Here is a 20,753-nt window from a genome sequence, read left to right as displayed (position 1 = left end):
AGTAATCTGCCACCCAAAGTCCAGGGTGTGTTGACGGCCCCTGGCGATACTGAGGCCCCAAGCGGGAAAGCAGACAGGACGCTCCGTGTGATGGAGGGACTTCCTGTTGCAGTATTTTCCAATAAATGGAGGGATAATGTCCAAAAGACAAGAGGATTAAATATAGTCAGCCTCGCAAAAGGTTTCTGTTGTTTTAAATCCAACATGAAACCTCTGCAATGGTTTGGTGTGGTCCCACAAAGGCCTGGAACAGACAGACTGGGTGCATGTGTGCGCTGGCGAGGACTCGGCGATGTGGAGCAGCTGTTGATTAGAAACGTGTGAGTTGAAGAAACAACACAGCTGATAATAACGGCAAGCTATGGCTCATTAAAGAGAGAAAAGAACAACCAGGAACGCACACACACACACACACACACACACACACACACACATATTTGCATGACTTCAGAGGACGTGGTAGCTTTGGACTCAAACTCAGCTGCTAGACAAACCCTTACCAATACCCACACCTTCGTCTTAACCTCTTCTCATCTTTCACATGCCACCGAGGCTTCACTCGAAAAACTAAATGATTTACATTTGATGGACCTGATTTTAGTCACCAAAAGGGAGGCAGGTCCCCACAAAGCGACTGCAAAAACAGATTTATGCCCCCACAACACGAGGAATAGACGAACACACAAATACACATCTACCTGCTCCTAATCACAAAGCTGTTAATTATAAAACACAATAAAAACATGACAACCATGCTAAATAATACAAGAAGCAACAACATGTCAGTCATGAAGAGTCACTGACCCACACATGAGATTCTCCAGCCTGACTTCAGACAGACTGAGGAAAGGTGCTCACAGCAACTGAGAACAGCTGTTCATTAGAAAGGTGTTAACTAAAATAATCATAACCAACAACAACAGAAAGACTTCTCTCATTAACTTCATCTGCAACTGCTGGCATTGTGGAAGCCATCGAAAACACCCACCCCCAGCAGAATGAAGGATTCTACACCAGTCCTTCATTAGAAACCTTTGTTATGGCTCAAGAGGCTCAGAGGCTGAAACCAGAACCGGGCCAGACTCACTGCAACAGCAAGGTCTGTCCGTCTGCCGCTTCCCTGACTGAGCGTCGCTCTGGAGATCTGATATCCTCAGAACACTGGAGAACAGCGATGTCACGGGACAGGCTTGGTTAGTCTTTAGACCAGGTCTCCAATAGGTGACAAGAACCAGGTACACACACACACACACACACACACACACACACACACACCACCTGCTCTCCTTCTTGCCCAGTGACACGCAGTTGACGAGGAGAATAAATGTGTGTGTCCTTCTGTGTGTGTCGGTGCATGTGTGTGTGATTGATGATGCTTCCCATCTTGCTGGGTCCTGCAACACTTCACTGGTTTCAACTGCTGAACCAGCAACAGACTGTGTGTGTGTGTGTGCGTGTGCGTGTGTGTGTGTGTGTGTGTGTGTGTGTGAGAGAGAGACAGGGAAACAGAGCCAAAGAAACACAGCTGGTCAACAGAAGGCAGCTGCTTCAGTTCACCCCACAAACCACCGATCTCGCCAGTTGTTCTTTAGCAGGTTTTACACATATTCAGCTCCTTGTTCACAGTTCTGGGTGTATTACTACAAAGCAACCAATTGATAGTACTTCTTTGGAGTTCATACATCACCAATTAAAGCTTAGGTGTTAAGTCTGTGGCCAACAACTATAAATCTTAACTAATTTTGGCCACGTCACTGCCGTCTCAGTCCTTTTATGCGGCTCAGCTTCCCTTCAGTCAACACATCTGACGATCGTCACTGGATCACGCAGCGTGACGTGGTACCCCAGCCAGCCAAGCTCCTTAAGCTTTTCTGTTCTTCTCAATGTCATAAATGTATCACTCCTGACTGGGGTCGTCCCCGATAGCTTTAATGCCAAGGTGGTCAAACCTCAAGAACCCAGGTCTTGACCCCAGGTCTGTAGGCCTGTCATGTTCTTCTTGTAGATCTCCTGGAAAACTGTCTGTGTAGGTTCTCATTCATCCAGGTCATCGTAGATCGAAGCGAAGTAAAATCTCGTCAACTGGACGTAAGTTTATCTTGAAGACGTTTCACCTCTCATCCGAGAGGCTTCTTCAGTTCTAGTGAAGAGTGTGGAAACTCCAGCTTATAAACCTATGTGGGAGTGGTCAGTGCTATTGTGGTGGAAACGACCCTCCCGAGACTCACCTGGCCTCCCCAAACGACAGTCGTTGTGCGGTGTCAGGGAGTTTCAGGGGTGGTCGTTGGGGAGTTTCACCGACCACTCAGATGCTAATGGGCTGTGCTGGCATCAGCCGTTCCACATGGGTCTTTCAGCTGAACTCTTTGGGGAAGCTTGGAAAGGACTTGGTTGTAAATAGGTGAAAGGAAATGTCGCAAATGTCGAAACGTCTTCAAGATAAACTTACGTCCAGTTGACCAGATTTTACTTCGCTTCGATCCTGGAAAACTGTTTGGCATCTCTTCTTGGCTCTCATGAACACAGTATGACGCCAATGATAACAGTATTCACCTATGTGAAGTGTAGAGTACCGCAGGGGTCGGTTCTTGGCCTTCTCCTTTTCTCACTCTGGATGTCACTTCTTGGCTGATAACATGCAGCTTCATGTGGAAAAGTAGACATCAGGCAGCAGCCTGCTCTTAAACCAGACAAAATGGAGTCTTTGGCCCAGTTCAACTGAGGTGCCAGTTTGATCATGTGACAGTAACTCTGAACAACCTGGTGAGCTCCCAAAGCTCAGCAGCAGTATTTGGCGCCATCTTAGACCCAACCCTCTCCTGGTCAACTGAGTGAAGACATCACCAGAACTGGCTCTTTCCACCTGCGTGCCATCTCTAAGACCTAGCTGCTTCCTTCCATGGCCGATGCTGAGGTACGAACACATGGCTTCCCTCTTCCATCACCTGTCAATTCAGTGGCAGTTTGGATGTGACACTGTTGTGATGTCACTCACCTGAACCTGAGACTGTTCTCCATAAATACTGTGGGTGATTAAATCAGGAGGAGCTGGTATTTTGCTCACCAGTGGCGTGCTGAGCCCAGGGTCAACGGGGTCGTCTCATCGTGGACACCTGTGAACCCCCTTGTGTTCCACCTTTAATGCTACCAAGTATATTTCTGTATTGTCAATAGAGAGACGTGTGTGCCTGCTGTGTGTGCGTGCTGGTGGGGAGATATGAATGTGTCACTATGTGTGTAGAAGCACAAGCGTGGAGCATGTGTATTGTATGTATTCATGCATGCAATAAATTAATTCCAAGTGTGTGTGTGATGAAGCGTACGCTGTATTAATTGTATGTGTGTGTGCATTCAAGTGGAGCTGAAGTTGATACAAACTCACAGAAGAAGGAACAACTTATAAAAAAAAACTTCAGCTGTAATCCAACTGCAAAAGTACATGATGAGTAATTTGAAATGTTAAAGTTGTGAGTTTGTATTACATGGATTCAAATCTGCTCAATCCCTCTAAAAGAATAAGGTCATGGGGAGTGGGCTTCACCATTCGTGTGTGTGTGTGTGTGTGTGTGAGAGAGAGAGAGAGAGAGAGAGAGAGAGAGAGAGAGAGAGAAAATGGCTAAAACAAATGATGATATACAAATGTGAAAACTTCATTTCATAAAATGTATTTTCTTACACTCCATTTCTTAACTTCACTTGCACTAAGTGTCAGTCCTTCAAAGTAGGGGACAGTACCCTCTAGGGGACAGGTATCTGTGGGTGTCAATTACCTGTTACTATTAGACAGTTACCAGTTACCTGCAAGTCTTTAGGGACTTATTAGTCCAGCCTGGGAGGAGGGAGGTGCAGTGATCCAGCCTGGAAGTGACAAAAGCAGGGACTAGTTTTTCTGCGTCTTCTTGAGCCAGGATGTGTCTGATCTTAGCGATGTTACGTAGATGGAAGAAGGCGTCCTGGAGATTTGTTGAATGTGGGAGTTGAAGGGTCCTGGTCACAGAGAACTCCTAGGTTCCTACGGTGGTGCTGGGGGCCAGGGTGGTGCCATCCAGGGTACCTGTCTCATCAGATCAGGTGGTCCTCAGGTGTTTGGGCCCAGCACAAGAACTTCAGTTTATCAGAGTTTAATAAAGGAAATGATGGTCCTCCATGTGTTGTAAGAAAAGGAGAAATGCACTTCTGGTGCGAACACCCAGGCGCCTGTGAGCAAAGGAAATGATCCTTGGCAGCGCTTCCGCCTCTGGTGTGATGTTCTATTTCTATACCTGCTCTTTAGCAGAGCCTTCAGCTGTCACGCTCCCTCCTGTGGAACCGTCTCCCAGTTTCAGTCCAGGACCCAGACCCCCTCTCTAGGTTTAAGAGCAGACTTAAGACCTACTTCATATAATATATATATATATATATATATATATATATATATATATATATATATATATATATATATATATATATATAAAAAGTCAGAGGAGTTACTGAAGTCCCGAGATGACTCTGTCACTGAGCTGTTGGCGGCTCCTGAGCATCGAAACCTGCCTGGAAATCTGTTTGTCATGAGAGTCTTGATGTGGCGAGTTAAAGGTGCTGGTGAGTCAGGTCACTACTGTCTATGCTGATGAATTACAATTCAAAAATGACACTTTATTACACATGATTTGAACGTGAGCATGGATGGATCCAGCAGCCTTCAAAATGACTGTTGGACTTCAACCCAACGAATAAAGCAGTTGTCAACCAGCACATTATTGCATCTTGCTCCTGTGACTGGCAATTTTCTGCATGGTTGTCTCATCGCTGTGCTCACTGAAGTGGCTTCAAAGTGTCTTTCTCTAATTACTAATCTGCCTGAAGTAGAATCTGCAATAAATAAAAGTTTGTGTACAACTTTCTAATTATTTATCTAACTTCAATATTACTTCCATCACATCATAATAACAGCAGGAGCCAGCAGAGCAGTGGAAAATGTCCGTTTGACATTTAATCATCGTTGTTCTGTGGACTGGATCAAACATCCAGTGTCCATTTCATTCCATTTTTATTCACAAAAAAGTACTACAGATGAAGAAATTAAAAATCTATGAATAATAACCCCCTAACATAGGCAAGAGTGAGTACACCATTATCTCTATCTACAATTCTACAATTTCATTTGGCAGACGCTTTTGTTCAAAGCATCGTTCAACACAAGCACGAATTTAGATCAGAGGGGGAAACCTTAGTAAGTAGACGACGTGCTTCAAGTTTGATGGCTGCAGGTGCTGCCACCTAGTGGCAGAAGAAGTGACAGGTTTTTTTTCTTCATATAATGTAACCACAACTGACCACAACCAGTAATTCAACATCAACACGCTTCAACAGTCAACACATTCAGTATCCACCACTGTCAGTGCTGAGTGTTCACTCAGAGCCGGTCTCTGACCTCCTGACTCGGTCCACCCTGAGGACCAGGAGGAGGCTGGAGGAGGCTCAGGTTTGAGGGCCCAGTGTTCCCTGAACAGCTGAGCCTTCAAACGTCTCTTAAAAGCAGGAAGGGGCTCTGAGGGTCGCATGGAGTTGGGAAGTTCATTCCACCATGAGGGACCAACAGAGGAGAAGACCCAGGCTGGAGACTCAGAGCCACGCTGGGCTGGGAGCACCAGCCGTCTCTCACAGGTGGGGTGTAGCGGCGAGAGGGTGTGTAGTCCAGGATGAGGGGTCCAGGTAGGCTGGAGCCACTCTTGTCACCACTTTGGAAGCCAGAAGAAGAGATTTGAGTTTGTTTGAGCTGCGGCTGGAAGCCAGTGAGGAGACGTTCACAGCAGGGTGACGTCCAGTTTTGGGCGAATTAAAGACCAGACGAGCTGCTGCTTCTGGATCTGCAGAGGATTAAAGGTCCACCAGGGAGGCCTGCTAGGAGAGAGCAGCCGTGGTCGATGATGACATCACTAGCGCCTGCACCAGAAGCTGTGTGGCTCGTTGTGTCACGTGGGGTCTGATCCTCCTGGTGTCATAGAGGGCGTATCGACAAGACCGAGCAACGAGGCCATGTGAACCTTAAAGGTCAGCAGGTCATCAATCATGACACCAGACTCCTGGAGTTGATGTGAATCGAGCAGAACGCTCATGATGTTGAACACAGGGACACGCTGGGAAGACAACGAGCTCAGTTTTGGACAGATTTAGTGGAAGGTGGCCTTCCTTCATCCATGAGGAGACATCGCTGATATCTGAGCTGAGACAGACGTGTCTTCAGGTGGAGGAGACAGGAAGAGCTGAGTGTGGTCAGCATAGCAGTTGCAGGAGAAGCCACATGAGCAGATTATTGTGGTGTATAAGGAGAAGAGTAGGGGGCCGAGCACCGACCCCTGGGGTGCCCCTGTCTGTAACTGTACTACCACTAAAATGATCTGTTTCTGTAGCCATACACCAGGGGTGGGGCTTAATCAGGACATGGGTTGTGCTTAAATATGAAGTGGGTGGGGTTTAACATGGAAATCTGCATTTTTCCAAACTGTTTCCTCTGACTAGTGACTGTGTGACTCATGAATGGAACTTGATCATGAGTGGAGGAAACATGTTAGACTATGTTAGAAACAGCCCAACGTGAACACGCCACCAGATATGACGCAACAGACAAATTCATCAAAATCACAGTTTGTAGTATTTTTCCAAATTTTCAGACAAATTAAGACACACTTCTTACCAAACTGGAGGAGCTGTGTTTTCTATCAAGCACACAAACTTTCTGACAGCTCTGACATCTCTAATACACACACACACACACACACACACACACACACACACACACACACACGCCTTTACAGTTAATGAAGCGTAAACGATATTCTCTCCAGACCAACGCTACAAAAATGGAATTTGCACTTTATGAAACTGTCACAGCACACACATATATGTGACAAACACACACACACACACACACATGGAACAGATCTAACAGCTTTTAAAGGTGTCATTTGTCTGCTTCAATAACCAAGGTGAATATTCAGCCTGACAGCTCCAGAAAGGAGACAGAACAGAGAAGTGGAGCCAAAAAATGAGAGAAAGAAAGACGTACTGGTGTGGGTCAAGTGAGGGAGGACGGTTCAGTACAGGTGTCTTCTAAGTACTTCATTATAATGGGAGTAACAGCAATGACATGGTGGTTTAGGCCTGCAGGCACCGTCCTTCAGACCAGCGACAGGCTAAAGATGTGAGGCAGCAGCGCAGCAGGCTCCGGTCACCTGTCCTGAGAGATTCCAGGTGGTGTTCAAACCTGGAACTGATATCAGTCTTGATGGATTCTGATCTCAGCTGGTTTTTACATGTTCTTCATGGGAGAACAGTGGATTGCTGTTTACTTCCCAGGTGTCCTGAACGCATCGCCACAAGTACCTTTATTTTGTAGGAAGACGCCCTCAGTTAGTCGTGTAGTTCTGAAGTCCTGATTCCATTTTCACACTGGACTCATTGGTTCTGTAGAGTCCTTACACAGTGGCCACAAGGCGATGGTCCATGCAATCATCTGTGCATCTTCCTGGTATCGATGGAGCGTTTACCTCCCTGATCCGGTTCGTTTTGGTTGGTGTGAACGCTGGCCTGGAACTCTGGTGTGGACCAGTCAACCACTCCGAGGTCCGCCTGGTCGAGGTGGTCTGGGACCGCTATCAAGTGAACTCTGGAGCGGTTTGCTTCTGGTGTGAACCCATCCGCACCGATCACAGGAGGCGCGCTGTTTTACACGTCATATTCCGTTAGTATGACGAGCCAACCTTGTGACTGTAACATGTATGTGATGGAGAGCTTTTTAGCGTCCTCTTCCCTCACTGGTCGCGCTCGTATGGCGAAGGAAAAAACATGGAGGGAGGCCCTCATTACTGCCTGTTGTCTCCTGCGATACGACCGCGGCTGCAGACGTGCGTGTATGAATACATCATTTAATCGCCGCAGTCGTCCCAGCCGTTCATACGTGCGGTCCGTTAAAGTCTGCTGATCCACAGTCCAGACCAGCGCCAACATGAGACTGAGCAGACGAAGCTCGTAGAAACTGCCAGGGACTCTTCGTCTTGACTGTATAAGCAGTCACAGGACGGCTTTGCTGCCACGTGACATTTTTTGGAGCGTTTGAGTTTGGCCTTTGTGACCGCGAACCGGACCGTTGAGAAACTGCAACAATGTGTCATCCTCACTTTGGTTAGAATCAGAAAATGGACGTTTTGGTGTGAACATGACCTAAGACTCATTCAGCCAATCTCAAATGTCAAAGACGAAACAAGGAGGACAAGGACACATGTAGAACAAGGACACGTGTAGAATGATGACACATGTAGAAAGAGGACACACGTAGAACAAGGACACATGTAGAATGATGACACATGTAGAACAGGACACACATAGAACGATGACACATGTAGAACGAGGACACATGTAGAATGATGGCACGTAGAACGAGGACATGTAGAACGAGGACATACATAGAAGGAGGACACGTGTAGACCGATGGCACACGTAAAATGAGGACACGCAGCACGAGGACACACGTAGAACAAGGACACATGTAGAATGAGGACACACAGAATGAGGACACATGTAGAACGAGAACACACATAGAACAAGGACACGTGGAACGAGGACACCTGTAGAATGAGAACACACATAGAACGACGACACATGTAGAATGAGAACACACATAGAACGACGACACATGTAGAATGAGGACACACATAGAACAAGGACACACAGACCGACGACACACGTAGAACGAGGACAAATGTAGAAAAGAACACACATAGAACGACGACACATGTAGAAAGAGGACACACGCAGAACAAGGACACATGTAGAATGAGGACACACATAGAACAAGGACACACAGACCGACGACACACGTAGAACGAGGACAAATGTAGAAAAGAACACACATAGAACGACGACACATGTAGAACGAGGGCCCATGTAGAGCGAGGACACACGTAGAACGAGGGCCCATGTAGAGCGAGGACACACGTAGAACGAGGACACATGTAGAGCGAGGACACACGTAGAACGAGGGCCCGTGTAGAGCGAGGACACATGTAGAATGAGGACACATGTAGAGCGAGGACACACGTAGAACGAGGGCCCATGTAGAGCGAGGACACACGTAGAACGAGGGCCCATGTAGAGCGAGGACACATGTAGAGCGAGGACACATGTAGAATGGTGTGAGGTTCTTTTCACATCCAGTGGTACAAGTGTCAGTTTTCTCGGACGATAAGAGGCGGTCTTATCAGCAGAATCTGTGACATCACAAGTATTATGAAAGTTGGAGGGATGATGGAGGGATGATGGAGGGATGATGGATGATATTGACAGACAAATAGGTAAACCCTTTTACTTTTCTTGTTCTATCTATCTGTCTACCTCTGTGTGTGAGTGTGTGTGCGTGTGTGTATTGTGTGAGTGTGAGTGCGTGTGTGTGATTGTGCGATGTTTGTCTCTCAGACAGAGTGATTATCACTGGACAGCTTAATACTATCTAAAGTTAAATGACTTGGAAACAACATCAGCTTGCTTGAACAATACACACGTCCAAACATCATATAGACTTCATCGTGTGTGTGTGTGTGAGTGTGTGTGTGTGTGTGTGTGTGTGTGTGTGTGTGTGTGTGTGTGTGTGTGTGTGTGACCTATCCTCTTTGCTTGACTGGCTCTGCATGTTGACTTGACAGGGCTCTTTGTCCTTTTGAATGAAAAGCCTGTGGACACACACACACACACACACACACACACACACACACACTGGCACAAATACAGGCATCCACATGTCACAGCAGGGGTTGAAGAGAAGAGCCTTTTAGCTAATGAGCTTTTTTCATTCCTCTTTCTCTCTCCAGCCTTCTTGCCCCCCCCCCCCCCCCCCCCCCCGCTCATCCCAGCTTTAGGTTCTGTTGCTCTGGTATTGTTATCTAGTTTTGGCTCCACTTGGTCTCTGGCTCTGTATGTTCCTCCTAGTCAGAAGCCCTTTTCAGACACACAATGCGCCCAATTTGTGGCCCGGTAGAGGTGGGAATTTGCCGTCTTGTCTGTGTGAAATGGAGCCGTAATATTCCTCCTTTCAAAACGAGCCGCCAGTTGTGTGGGCGTAAACATGTGACATGACGGGCAGCGCGTGGTTGCACGTGAACGTTGGTGTACAACATAGACGTCAGCTGCCAGCAGCATCAGTGTCGACATTCTCTGAGGTGTTTGATGCGGGAGAACCAGCGCGCGTTATCTTTGACAGTTTGCATCATCACCAACATCTCCGCCCACCTCACGCCTAACGCACACTAACGGCTTTGGCTCACATAGCAGTGGAGGCGGCCATAAGTGAACCCTCGGAGGAGGAAAATTGCAAAACTAACCCCCAATTTGCTGCACTCTTTCTGAAACCTCAGACCGAATTAGCGGCTCGGGGGCAGGTGTGAAAGCGTCCGATGACAGTGTGGACACCTCTGTTGGGTTCATTACCATCTGAGCTTCTACATTTATTTCTCATGTATTGAAAAGCTGCATAAACAAGATCGAGAGCTTCATGAAGGTGATGGTCCAGCTGGCCGCTGGTGTCCTCTCGCCACGCGCTGCCAGTCGTCGTGAGCAGAAACAACACAGCACCCTGGTCGTTTGAACTATATTTCTTCGACATTAACATGCATTCGTAACATCCTCTAACATCTGGATTTTGTCTACAAGGGGAGGCATCTGTGTCAGTTTCGGTCCAGAGATCCTGCAGTGCACAGGTGATTATTGGCTCAGGGATGTAATCAGAAAACCTGGGTGGGCGTGGCTTCACCTGTGACCCCTGTAACTTTTGTCATCTCTGCTATGAACCACCATGTCTAAGCAGTCGTGCAGCATCAACTTCACATGAGTGTCTGTCGGGTTTAAACCCTGCGTGTATGGGAGGATTGCAGGGGGACGGCGGTAGTTCCTGTGTCTGCTCTGGTCCCCTGACACCAAGACCTGATCCATCAGAAATGGAGGCACCAGGGTTTCCTGATATTGGAAGAACAACATGGGAATGGTTGAAGCTGTTCGGTCTGGAATCTGGACGGTCGACAGCGTGGTGAGCTGCTGAAGCACCGAGGTAGAAGTTTGGTTTGGTCGGCAGGGTTTCTGGCTCTGATCATGAGAAATACAGAAATGACACACACATTGAATTTTTGCCGTGAAAATAAAGAAGGAGATAAAAATCTCATGTGTGAGAGGCCAGTCGGAAGCAGAGTGCACAGGAAACACACCTATGGACAGGTAAAGGGATGTAAAAGAGAGGAAATAGTGATAGAAAAGTGAAGTATCAAGCCAGAGGAGAAAGAGTGGCAGACAGAGTTGTGGGGGAGGAGGAGTTGATAATTGTGTTTCTGTCAGACGGAGGGAGAGAGAAAGCAGGAGTTGCTAATAGTGTGAGGACGTCAGTATCGATCAGTCGCACAGACATGGAGGTGGGACGCAACACCCTGACCTGACACTGCAGCTAATCGAAAACTAATTCCCCGTCATCATCATCCTCATCGCCGTCGATATCTCAGACTCAGGTGTGGTCGTCCATCCTCGTCCTAACCCAAGATGGCTTCCTGATTTTTAAGAGCATCTCTTCAATTTAACAATTTTCCTATCAACCACCAGAGAAAAGGTAATAGTTTTATATTTTTGGGAAACACACTCAGTCCTGCTGTAGCGGGCCCAATCATCTGGGAAAACACGCCTGTAACATGTCAAACATTCACGGTACTTGGCTGCAGACGCACCCAGGTACTGCAGAAGTAAAGAGGGGATTACTGCAGTACCTGTCGTTTTCTTCATCTTCATTGTGTCTGCACTATGGAAGTAAATTATTTTAATTCACTTTAATAGAAATTAGGAGTTAATTTTGATTAACTTCAGCTTGTACAATTTGCTGATTATTCACTTCAGTTCCTGTTTATTTTTAGATTTTTCTGATAGCCCTGAATCAAGTTTAGGATCAATAACAACACAGCGGCGCTATCATGGCAGGCAGCAGGACTCACACAAACTTCAGAACATTGGTTCTGTTTGAGAACCCAGCTGAGCAAGATTTCTGTTCATGGCTCCATGTTCTTGAAGAACTGTTCCTGTGTTCCAGTAACATCCCCGTCGCTGCTGAGCGGCTCTGATCTCCACGAATCTTCGAGTGTGAAGCAAAATCAAAAGTACCTTCAAATGCAATGCGATTTTTGCTGCAGTCGAACATTCACATTTAGATGCGCCGTTGCTGTAAGACTGCAAAAATACAGTGGCCACAAATATTTGGTTCATCTTCCGTCATGAGGCACTTATAATCTTTGTGATTAGTCGATTGTAAAGGATGGGTTTCTTCCGTCTCATCATAAAGAAAGGCTTTGCGACGTTGTCTGATTCAGGCTTGCAGGGGTGCTAACAGCAGCTTAGCAGCTGATCGGCCCCTCGACTAGATGATTGAATTATTCCTTCAATTTCACCGTCCTGCACTTTCTCACTTCTTATCATTTCCCTTTTGTTGCTTCATTTCTTTTGTTCGTGCACCGACACTGAAGTCTCTCACGTGCCTGCTGACACACAAACAAGGACAACAAGTCACAACTGGTGACTACGGCTGCAGAGCTGTAGGAGCCGCAGCTGCCACAAACACACAACCGTCATATTGGCCTGGAATACAGCCACTTGATACCGTTCACAAGCCTTCAGTCCTGGACCCCCAGAGGGTCCTGGACCCCCGATGATCCTACCATTCTGATCTGCGTTCTGTGGTGAGATGATGACAGTAGCCTGGACCAGTGTCCCTGAAGTTTCAGCCGCTCATTAATCGATCAACATGTTTGAGGTACCACCAGAGCGACAGTGGAAATATCTAGAACTATCCAGAAATATCTAGAACTACCGAAAAAAATCTAGAACTATCCAGAAATATCTAGAACTACCGAAAAAAATCTAGAACTATCCAGAAATATCTAGAACTACCGAAAAATATCTAGAACTATCCAGAAATATCTAGAACTACCGAAAAATATCTAGAACTATCCAGAAATATCTAGAACTACCTAGAATATCTAGAACTATCCAGAAATATCTAGAACTACCTAGAATATCTAGAACTATCCAGAAATATCTAGAACTATCCAGAAATATCTAGAACTACCAAAAAATATCTAGAACTATCCAGAAATATCTAGAACTACCTAAAATATCTAGAACTACCTAAAATATCTAGAACTATCCAGAAATATCTAGAACTACCTAAAATATCGAGAACTATCCAGAAATATCTAGAACTACCGAAAAATATCTAGAACTATCCAGAAATATCTAGAACTACCTAAAATATCTAGAACTATCCAGAAATATCTAGAACTATCCAGAAATATCTAGAACTACCTAAAAAAAATCTGAAACTACCTAAAAATATCTAGAACTACCTGGAAATATTTAGAACTATCCAGAAATATCTAGAACTATCTGGAAATATCTAGAACTATCCAGAAATATCCAGAACTTCCTAAAAATATCTAAAACTACATAAAATATCTAGAACTACCTGGAAATATTTAGAACCATCCAGAAATATCTAGAACTATCTGGAAATATCTAGAACTATCCAGAAATATCCAGAACTTCCTAAAAATATCTAAAACTACATAAAATATCTAGAACTACCTGGAAATATTTAGAACTATCCAGAAATATCTAGAACTATCTGGAAATATTTAGAACTATCCAGAAATATCAAAAACTACCTAAAATATCTAGAACTATCCAGAAATATCTAGAACTATCCAGAAATATCTAAAACTACCTAAAAATATTCAGAACCATCCAGAAATATTTAGAACTATCCAGAAATATTTAGAACTATCCAGAAATATCTAGAACTATCTGGAAATATTTAGAACCATCCAGAAATATCTAGAACTATCTGGAAATATTTAGAAATATCTAGAAGTATTTGAAAACATCTAGAAATATCTAGAACATAGAGAAATAACTAGTATATGTAGGTATATCTAGTACATCAGGAATGTCTAGAAGAATCTACATACAAATCTAGAAATATCTGGTAGCCCTAACTGTCACATACACACAGTTCATGTGTCAAGTTTTACTGCAGTCTGGCTGCTCCTCCCTCCCTCCCTCCCTCCCTCCCCCCTTTCTCTATCTGCTCCATCTCTTGCCACCCTTTCATTAGTGGAGTGGCTTCTCCAGGTCGATATTTGGTGAGGTGACGCTTGGCGACGCCCCTTCTTTGTAAACACCCAATCACAGATTTTATGACTCTCAGCTGCCCTCTGACCCCTCCCATTCTCAGGAAGGTGTGTCTGTATGTGTGCATTTGTCTGTGTGTTTGAGTGTGTGTGTTTACGTGTATGTGTGAGTGTGTGTGCGTGCATGCATGTGGGTGTGTTTGCGTGTATGCGTGAGTGTGTTTGCATGTATGTGAGTGTGTGTGTGCGCAAGTGTGTGTTTGCGTGTATATGTGTTTGTATGTGTTTATGTGTGTGTGCACGTGTGTTTTTGCATATATATGTTTGTGTGTGTGTGTGTGTTTGTGAGTGTGTTTACATGTATGTGTGACTGTGTGTGTGTGCATGCGTGTGTGTGTGTTTGCGTCTGTGTGTGTGTGTGTTTATGTGTGTATGTGTGTGTGTATGTGTGTGTATGTGTGTGTTTGCGTGGATGTGTGTGTGTTTATGTGTGTGTATGTGTGTGTGTTTGCGTGTATGTGTGTGTGTGTTTATGTATGTGTATGTGTGTGTGTTTATGTGTGTGTTTATGTGTGTGTTTGCGTGTGTGTGTGTTTGCGTGTATGTGTGTGTGTGTATGTGTGTGTGTTTATGTGTGTGTGTTTGCGTGTGTGTGTTTGCGTGTATGTGTGTGTGTGTGTTTGAGTGTGTGTGTGTTTATGTGTGTGTGTATGTGTGTGTTTATGTGTGTGTGTATGTGTGTGTGTTTGCGTGTATGTGTGTGTGTTTGCGTGTATGTGTGTGTGTGTTAATGTGTGTGTGTGTTTATGTGTGTGTGTATGTGTGTGTATGTGTGTGTTTGCGTGTATGTGTGTGTGTGTTTATGTATGTGTGTGTATGTGTGTGTATGTGTGTGTGTTTATGTGTGTGTTTGCGTGTATGTGTGTGTGTGTGTTTATGTGTGTGTGTATGTGTGTGTATGTGTGTGTATGTGTGTGTGTGTATGTGTGTGTATGTGTGTTTGCGTGTATGTGTGTATGTGTGTGTGTGTGTTTGCGTGTATGTGTGTGTGTGTTTATGTGTGTGTGTGTATGTGTGTGTATGTGTGTGTGTGTGTGTGTGTGTATGTGTGTGTATGTGTGTGTGTGTGTGTATGTGTGTGTGTATGTGTGTGTGTGTGTGTGTGTGTGTGTATGTGTGTGAGAGTGTGTTGATGTGACTTAAACCCAGTCTGCATGGCTGTGGAGGATCCTTCTCTTACTGGTGTAGTCCAGCATTGAACTGGAGGCTTGATGGTGCCCAGCAGGAGAGGATAAGGCTCCCTGCTCCAGTCTTGGTGAGGCGTCACCAAGGCATCACCAAGGCGTCACCAAGGCGTCACCATGGTCCCGTGTTAGATCTGTGCTGCATGATCAGATCACCAAGGGGCCGGCCTTCATACCACATGTGCTCGCACTCGTCCTGAGAGCCGATCCCTGATCTACCCTCCACCCTTAGCAGGATAAGAGGTAAAAAATGGATGAATGGATGATAGACTAGTATTATTATTATTATTATTATTATTATTATTATTATTATTATTATTATCATTATCATCATCATTCTTCTTATTATTATGAACATGAGAAATGTCTCCAGTGCTGCTCGCTCTCTTATCAGGAGGAAATGTCTCTCACTCCTCCGTTAATCTGTCTCTGAGAGGTGAGTGGAGTCTTCAGGCCATTTACAGGAGGACAAGGACCAGGACCTGGGCCTCAGCCTGGATCTGGACCTTTACCTGTCTTTTGTGGCACCTGCTAACTGACCACCACCACCTTGCATCCAGGCAGAGCCCTGGCACTGACCCAGGTTCTGAGCAGCTTGGTGATGAGAGTAGCGGTGCAGTATGTAGGAGCTGTACACGCTCTGATGATGTAACACATAACAGACGCCTCATCACACACCATCCCAGTTTTACTGCACAGTAATTATACAGGAAACACATCCCGCTACAACTGAACGCTAATTATAGGTGACCTGAGGAGAAGGTGCCTCCTGTCATCTGTTCCTCCCATCATCCTTTTCTCTCCCTCTCCCCTCATCTTCCTCCCTCTCCCCAGCGTCTGTCCTCTGCTCTCTGCACATACGTGCACAGCACACATGCACACGCTTACTACATTTACATGCAGCTTGACATGTAAAGCCCTCATCAGACTTGCAGCATGCAGCAATTACAGGGAGACGGCAGTTAAATGTATTTCAGAACCATAATTACACACTGACCCGGTCCAATCACACACACACACACACACACACACACACACACACACACACACACACGCACACACTCTCAAACGAGAAGAGCTGAACATTCAACAGACAACCCCCTGAATAACTCCTGCATCAGGATTTTCTAACTAACTACACAAATGCAGTGAGGCCCAGCACCATCGGGCCTCCTTTCTGCCTGCCTGAGCAAGCTGCGCCCCCCAGGTGACACACGTGTATTGCTAATGTCCGTTCATGTATAATGAAATGTTCCGACGGCGACATGATGACCTCATCACAGGAGAACCAAAATGTCCTTCGGTCATCAGATCAGATTGTTTGTCTGACGTTGTCCAACTCTGCATCCAACACATGTAGCGTGTCATCTTCCACACGTGTTGATGCATGTCACTGAGAATGCGCCTTCATGCACTCACTGGTTCCTATGTAGTAACACAACTCTCAGTTGTGCTCAGGAAGCCAAACACTGATTGATAGTTGGATCAGTGAATCCATCAATCAGGAAACCCTTGTTTCTCTTTCGTTTCAGTCTCCATGGCTGAGCTCGTGAAGGCTGCGGCGCCTGAGTCAGGAGGAGTCTGAGACTCCGATGCCATCTACTGGCTGGATGAGAGTGCTACAGAGGAGGAAGGCCTGATGAAGCAGGTTCCTGTCCTCCAGAAGCCTGCTAGCGTCCCAGTAGCTTCTTTGGCCGAATGGTTTTCTTGGATGTGCTGCCGTCATTGTTAGAATAATCAAATCTACTTAATACAGTTCAAGGAAGACATGATGAGCCCCCATAAAGTACAAGTAGTACTAGGATTAACAGTGTCAGAAGTATTTCAGAAATGGTTGTTACCATCACATGTGACACTTGTTGTGATTTCTTGGGGGGGGGGGGATTTCAGTCCATATGCTTCTGTTGTTGATGTGGAGACGTCTTCATCATCATCTTTCATTATTGTTGAATCATCAGGGGAAATATTCTTGAGGTATTCAGCTAGCATTCATTCTGTCCTCATGTATGTACCTCATGCAGTACAACACAACACACACACACAGAAAGACCCCGTGCTCCAGCTGGGGCTCGAACCCACAACCTCCTTGCCGTGAGGCCACAGTGATGACCACTGGTCCACCGGGCCGCCCCTTGAATTGTTGGATGTTGGTCGGTGAACAAGCAGGACGAGAACTGAAGAGGTTCTTTGTTTAAACATTGAAATCCAGCGCCGCTGTGTAACTATAGCAACCCTAATTACCAATCTTTAAATCGCACTCGATTTAGTGTGAATGTCCATTCTGGACTCCGTAGGCAGCGGTGGAGGCGTCGGAGGTGCCAGGCTGGTGCCTCAGCAGATCCCTGTTGTGCCTGGGAACACTCACGCTGACCACTGCAGCCCAGTCACGCGTCCCGGCTGTATTTCGCTGCCGCCCTGCACCAGCACTCGCCACGGCTGCCCCTGAATGCCTGGAGCCTTCTTTACACCCGCAGGCAAAGTAGATTCTTTAAGTGTGGGCCTACAAACAGATCTGATCGACCCGTCTGACATGTGACACACCTCGCCACCATGCAAACCGACTCAACTGTGTCTCCGCTCAAGTTAGCGTGTGCTGTTGGGACCAGAATTACAAATTCCTCTAGTATTCATGTCACCCCTGAATCATGGCTGCATGTAAACTGTCACGTATGTCAGTACATTGCCAACATGCTGTTGTGGCGCTCATTAATTAGATCCTATATGGAAAACCACCACCACCTCGACGCTGGACTAGCATCTGAACTGGCTCCTGAGCGGGTGAACGGTTTAGGTTTTGGGTGACACACGTTTCATAAACAAAGCTGAAGAGACCTGGATTTTTTTTTTGTTTTAACCTGTCCTGTTCAGCAGCATCCATGTTCCTGCTGCCTTGTTGTACTGAAGCAGTTTTCCTCTGCAGAGGAGGAACCTGATAAACTCCTCCTGTCGCCATTTATGTTTAACTTGATTAGGAATGGTGTTGGTTCATTGATGAAGCTACCGGACTGAGGACAGGAGAGAGAACAGGGACAGGACAGGGAAGACGGGGGGGGGGGAGACAAAAACAACAACAACAACAATAGCACAAACAACAACAACAACAAAAACACATAAAACAAACAAAAACCAAATAAACAAACAAACAGACAAAAATAACAACAACAAAAGAAAAAGGAAGAAAAAAAACCAAAACATTGGTTGCAGAATTTCCAGTGCAGGGTTACCATTTGGTTTAATATAATTTTAAGATAAATGTCTGAGTGTGTGATGATGGGTCAGCTGTGCGCTGCATGCGTGTAAGTGTGTATACGCATGTGTGTATACGCGTGTGTACGCGTGTGTATGTGCTACGGTTTGTCTTGGATGCTGTGCGTAGCTGGCTGTAGCTGATGTGGGGGGCCAGGACATCGCACTCCCAGTCCAGGATGGCAGGTAGGCCAGGACCAGGCCACCAGAGCACCCAGAAACCCCCAGGACACGGGGAGCCCCAGGCCACCCCTCCCCCCAGGAAACAGCCACCACAGGCCCAACCCATGCCAGGACCCATAGGAAAGCATAGGAGCAGCAACCCCCACCCAGAAGCAACCCACAGAGAGACGGGGCAGAGAGGACCCCGGTCCCACCGGGCACCCCCCCCCCCCCCACAGCATGAGCAGAGCCCAGGGGCACAGGGCCCCTCTGGCACGAGACCCGACCAGAGCCCCCCAAGGGGTCCGCCAGCAGCAAGGCCGACACCCACCCACACCCCACACCCAGGCGGGGCAGCCACAGCCCACCACAACGACCAGGCCCACCTACCCCGTACAGAGCTACCCCCACCCCCAACCCACGATCCCCATCCCCTCTACTCATCCCCTGTTCTCCCCCTCCCCCCAGAGCAGGAGGGCTTCAGGCTATAGGGCACCACCAGCCCACCCGCCGGGGTGAGCCGAAGGCACACACGCCCAGGACCGCCACCCCTGGACAAAACAATCATACTCTCATCTTCCTCCATACAGGGGTGAGAACACCATAGATGCTGATACGGTCCAGGGCACCTCAGACTGAGTGAAACCGCCAGCAAGCGATCCACCGTACAACAGCAGGGCCCGTGACCAACCCCAGCCCAACCACCATGCCGGAAAGAGGACCCCCCCCCCCCCCCCCAAAGAGCCCCGGCCAGGCCCCCAGGCCTGCAATGGTGCAGTTAGCAAAGGAGGCAGCACTGAACCCACTCCTGGTGCAGGGTGCGTGTTGTGCATGGGAATGTGATGATGTGGATCACTAGAATGTAGTTAAAATTGGCGGAGGCACCCAGGGCATGGGAGCCCCGCCGGTTGCAGACGGCAGAGTCTCCCAGTACATCCTCATGCACTCCCCCAAGCCCTAAATGTCTATGATGTGATTAAAATTGTGGGGTCCAGACCTGGATATTTAATACCCAGACCCAGACCCAGACTAGACCTGTCCACTATTTTGAAACTAAGACCCAGACCTGAGCAGAACTGCAAATTGGAGGACTCGTATCAGCCACCGTCCTCCATCCTGGTTTTCTGTTTACAGGTGTACCTTCTTGCTGATAGAGACCAGGGACTGGCTGCATTAGAACTACCAATGGAGCGGTGTAACCATGGACCCAGGATCAGGTCTCAGGTCTTTGGGTCTTAGGGAACCTGGATTCACCAGGATCTGTTAAAATCAACAGAAAGTCATGTAATACGAAGGCTTAAGCAGAGGGAATTTGAACAGGTGTATAAATCTTTGCAGATGAAGCTTGAGCCCTGCAAGCTGACTGCAGCCAGGTGTGGGGCTCAGGTTCCCCCCAGGTGTGGGGGCACGGGTTCCCCCCAGGTGTGGGGGTTCGGGTTCCCCCCAAGTGTGGGGCTCGGGTTCCCCCCAAGTGTGGGGCTCGGGTTCCCCCCAGGTGTGGGGGCTCAGGTTCCCCCCAGGTGTGGGGGCTCAGGTTCCTGCTGGGATCTTCTCTCTTCTCAGAGGGACCACAGACTGAGGTCTTTTACCACAGTTCTGCAGGAGTTAAAAAGGCTGTTCAAACTCTGTTCCAGCAGCGGGGGTTCTGAGTCCTGGTGCTGACAGGAACATGCAGGTCCAATGATGCCATAGTGCCAAAGGCTTCTCGTCCTCCTGGATCTGGGGTGGAACAGAAATTCCTCCTTCCAGCTGCTGAGGAGGGTGCAGCTGTGACGGGCTGGAGTGGAGGGGAGGTCTCTGTCACCGCTGCAGCGAGGAGCCAGTGAAGGTTCGGAGGACCGTAGCAGGTGTCACGCGCCCAGCAGCAGAAGGCTGACAGACCGGCACCTGCGCCTGGGGCTCCTGGAGCCGCTGG

This window comes from Aulostomus chinensis, chromosome 7, assembly GCF_037954235.1.
Source record: "Aulostomus chinensis isolate RoL2024-O1b breed Wild chromosome 7, RoL_Achi_v1.0, whole genome shotgun sequence".
Classification (NCBI taxonomy): Eukaryota; Metazoa; Chordata; class Actinopteri; order Syngnathiformes; family Aulostomidae; genus Aulostomus; species Aulostomus chinensis.
This window is presented reverse-complemented; position numbering follows the sequence as displayed.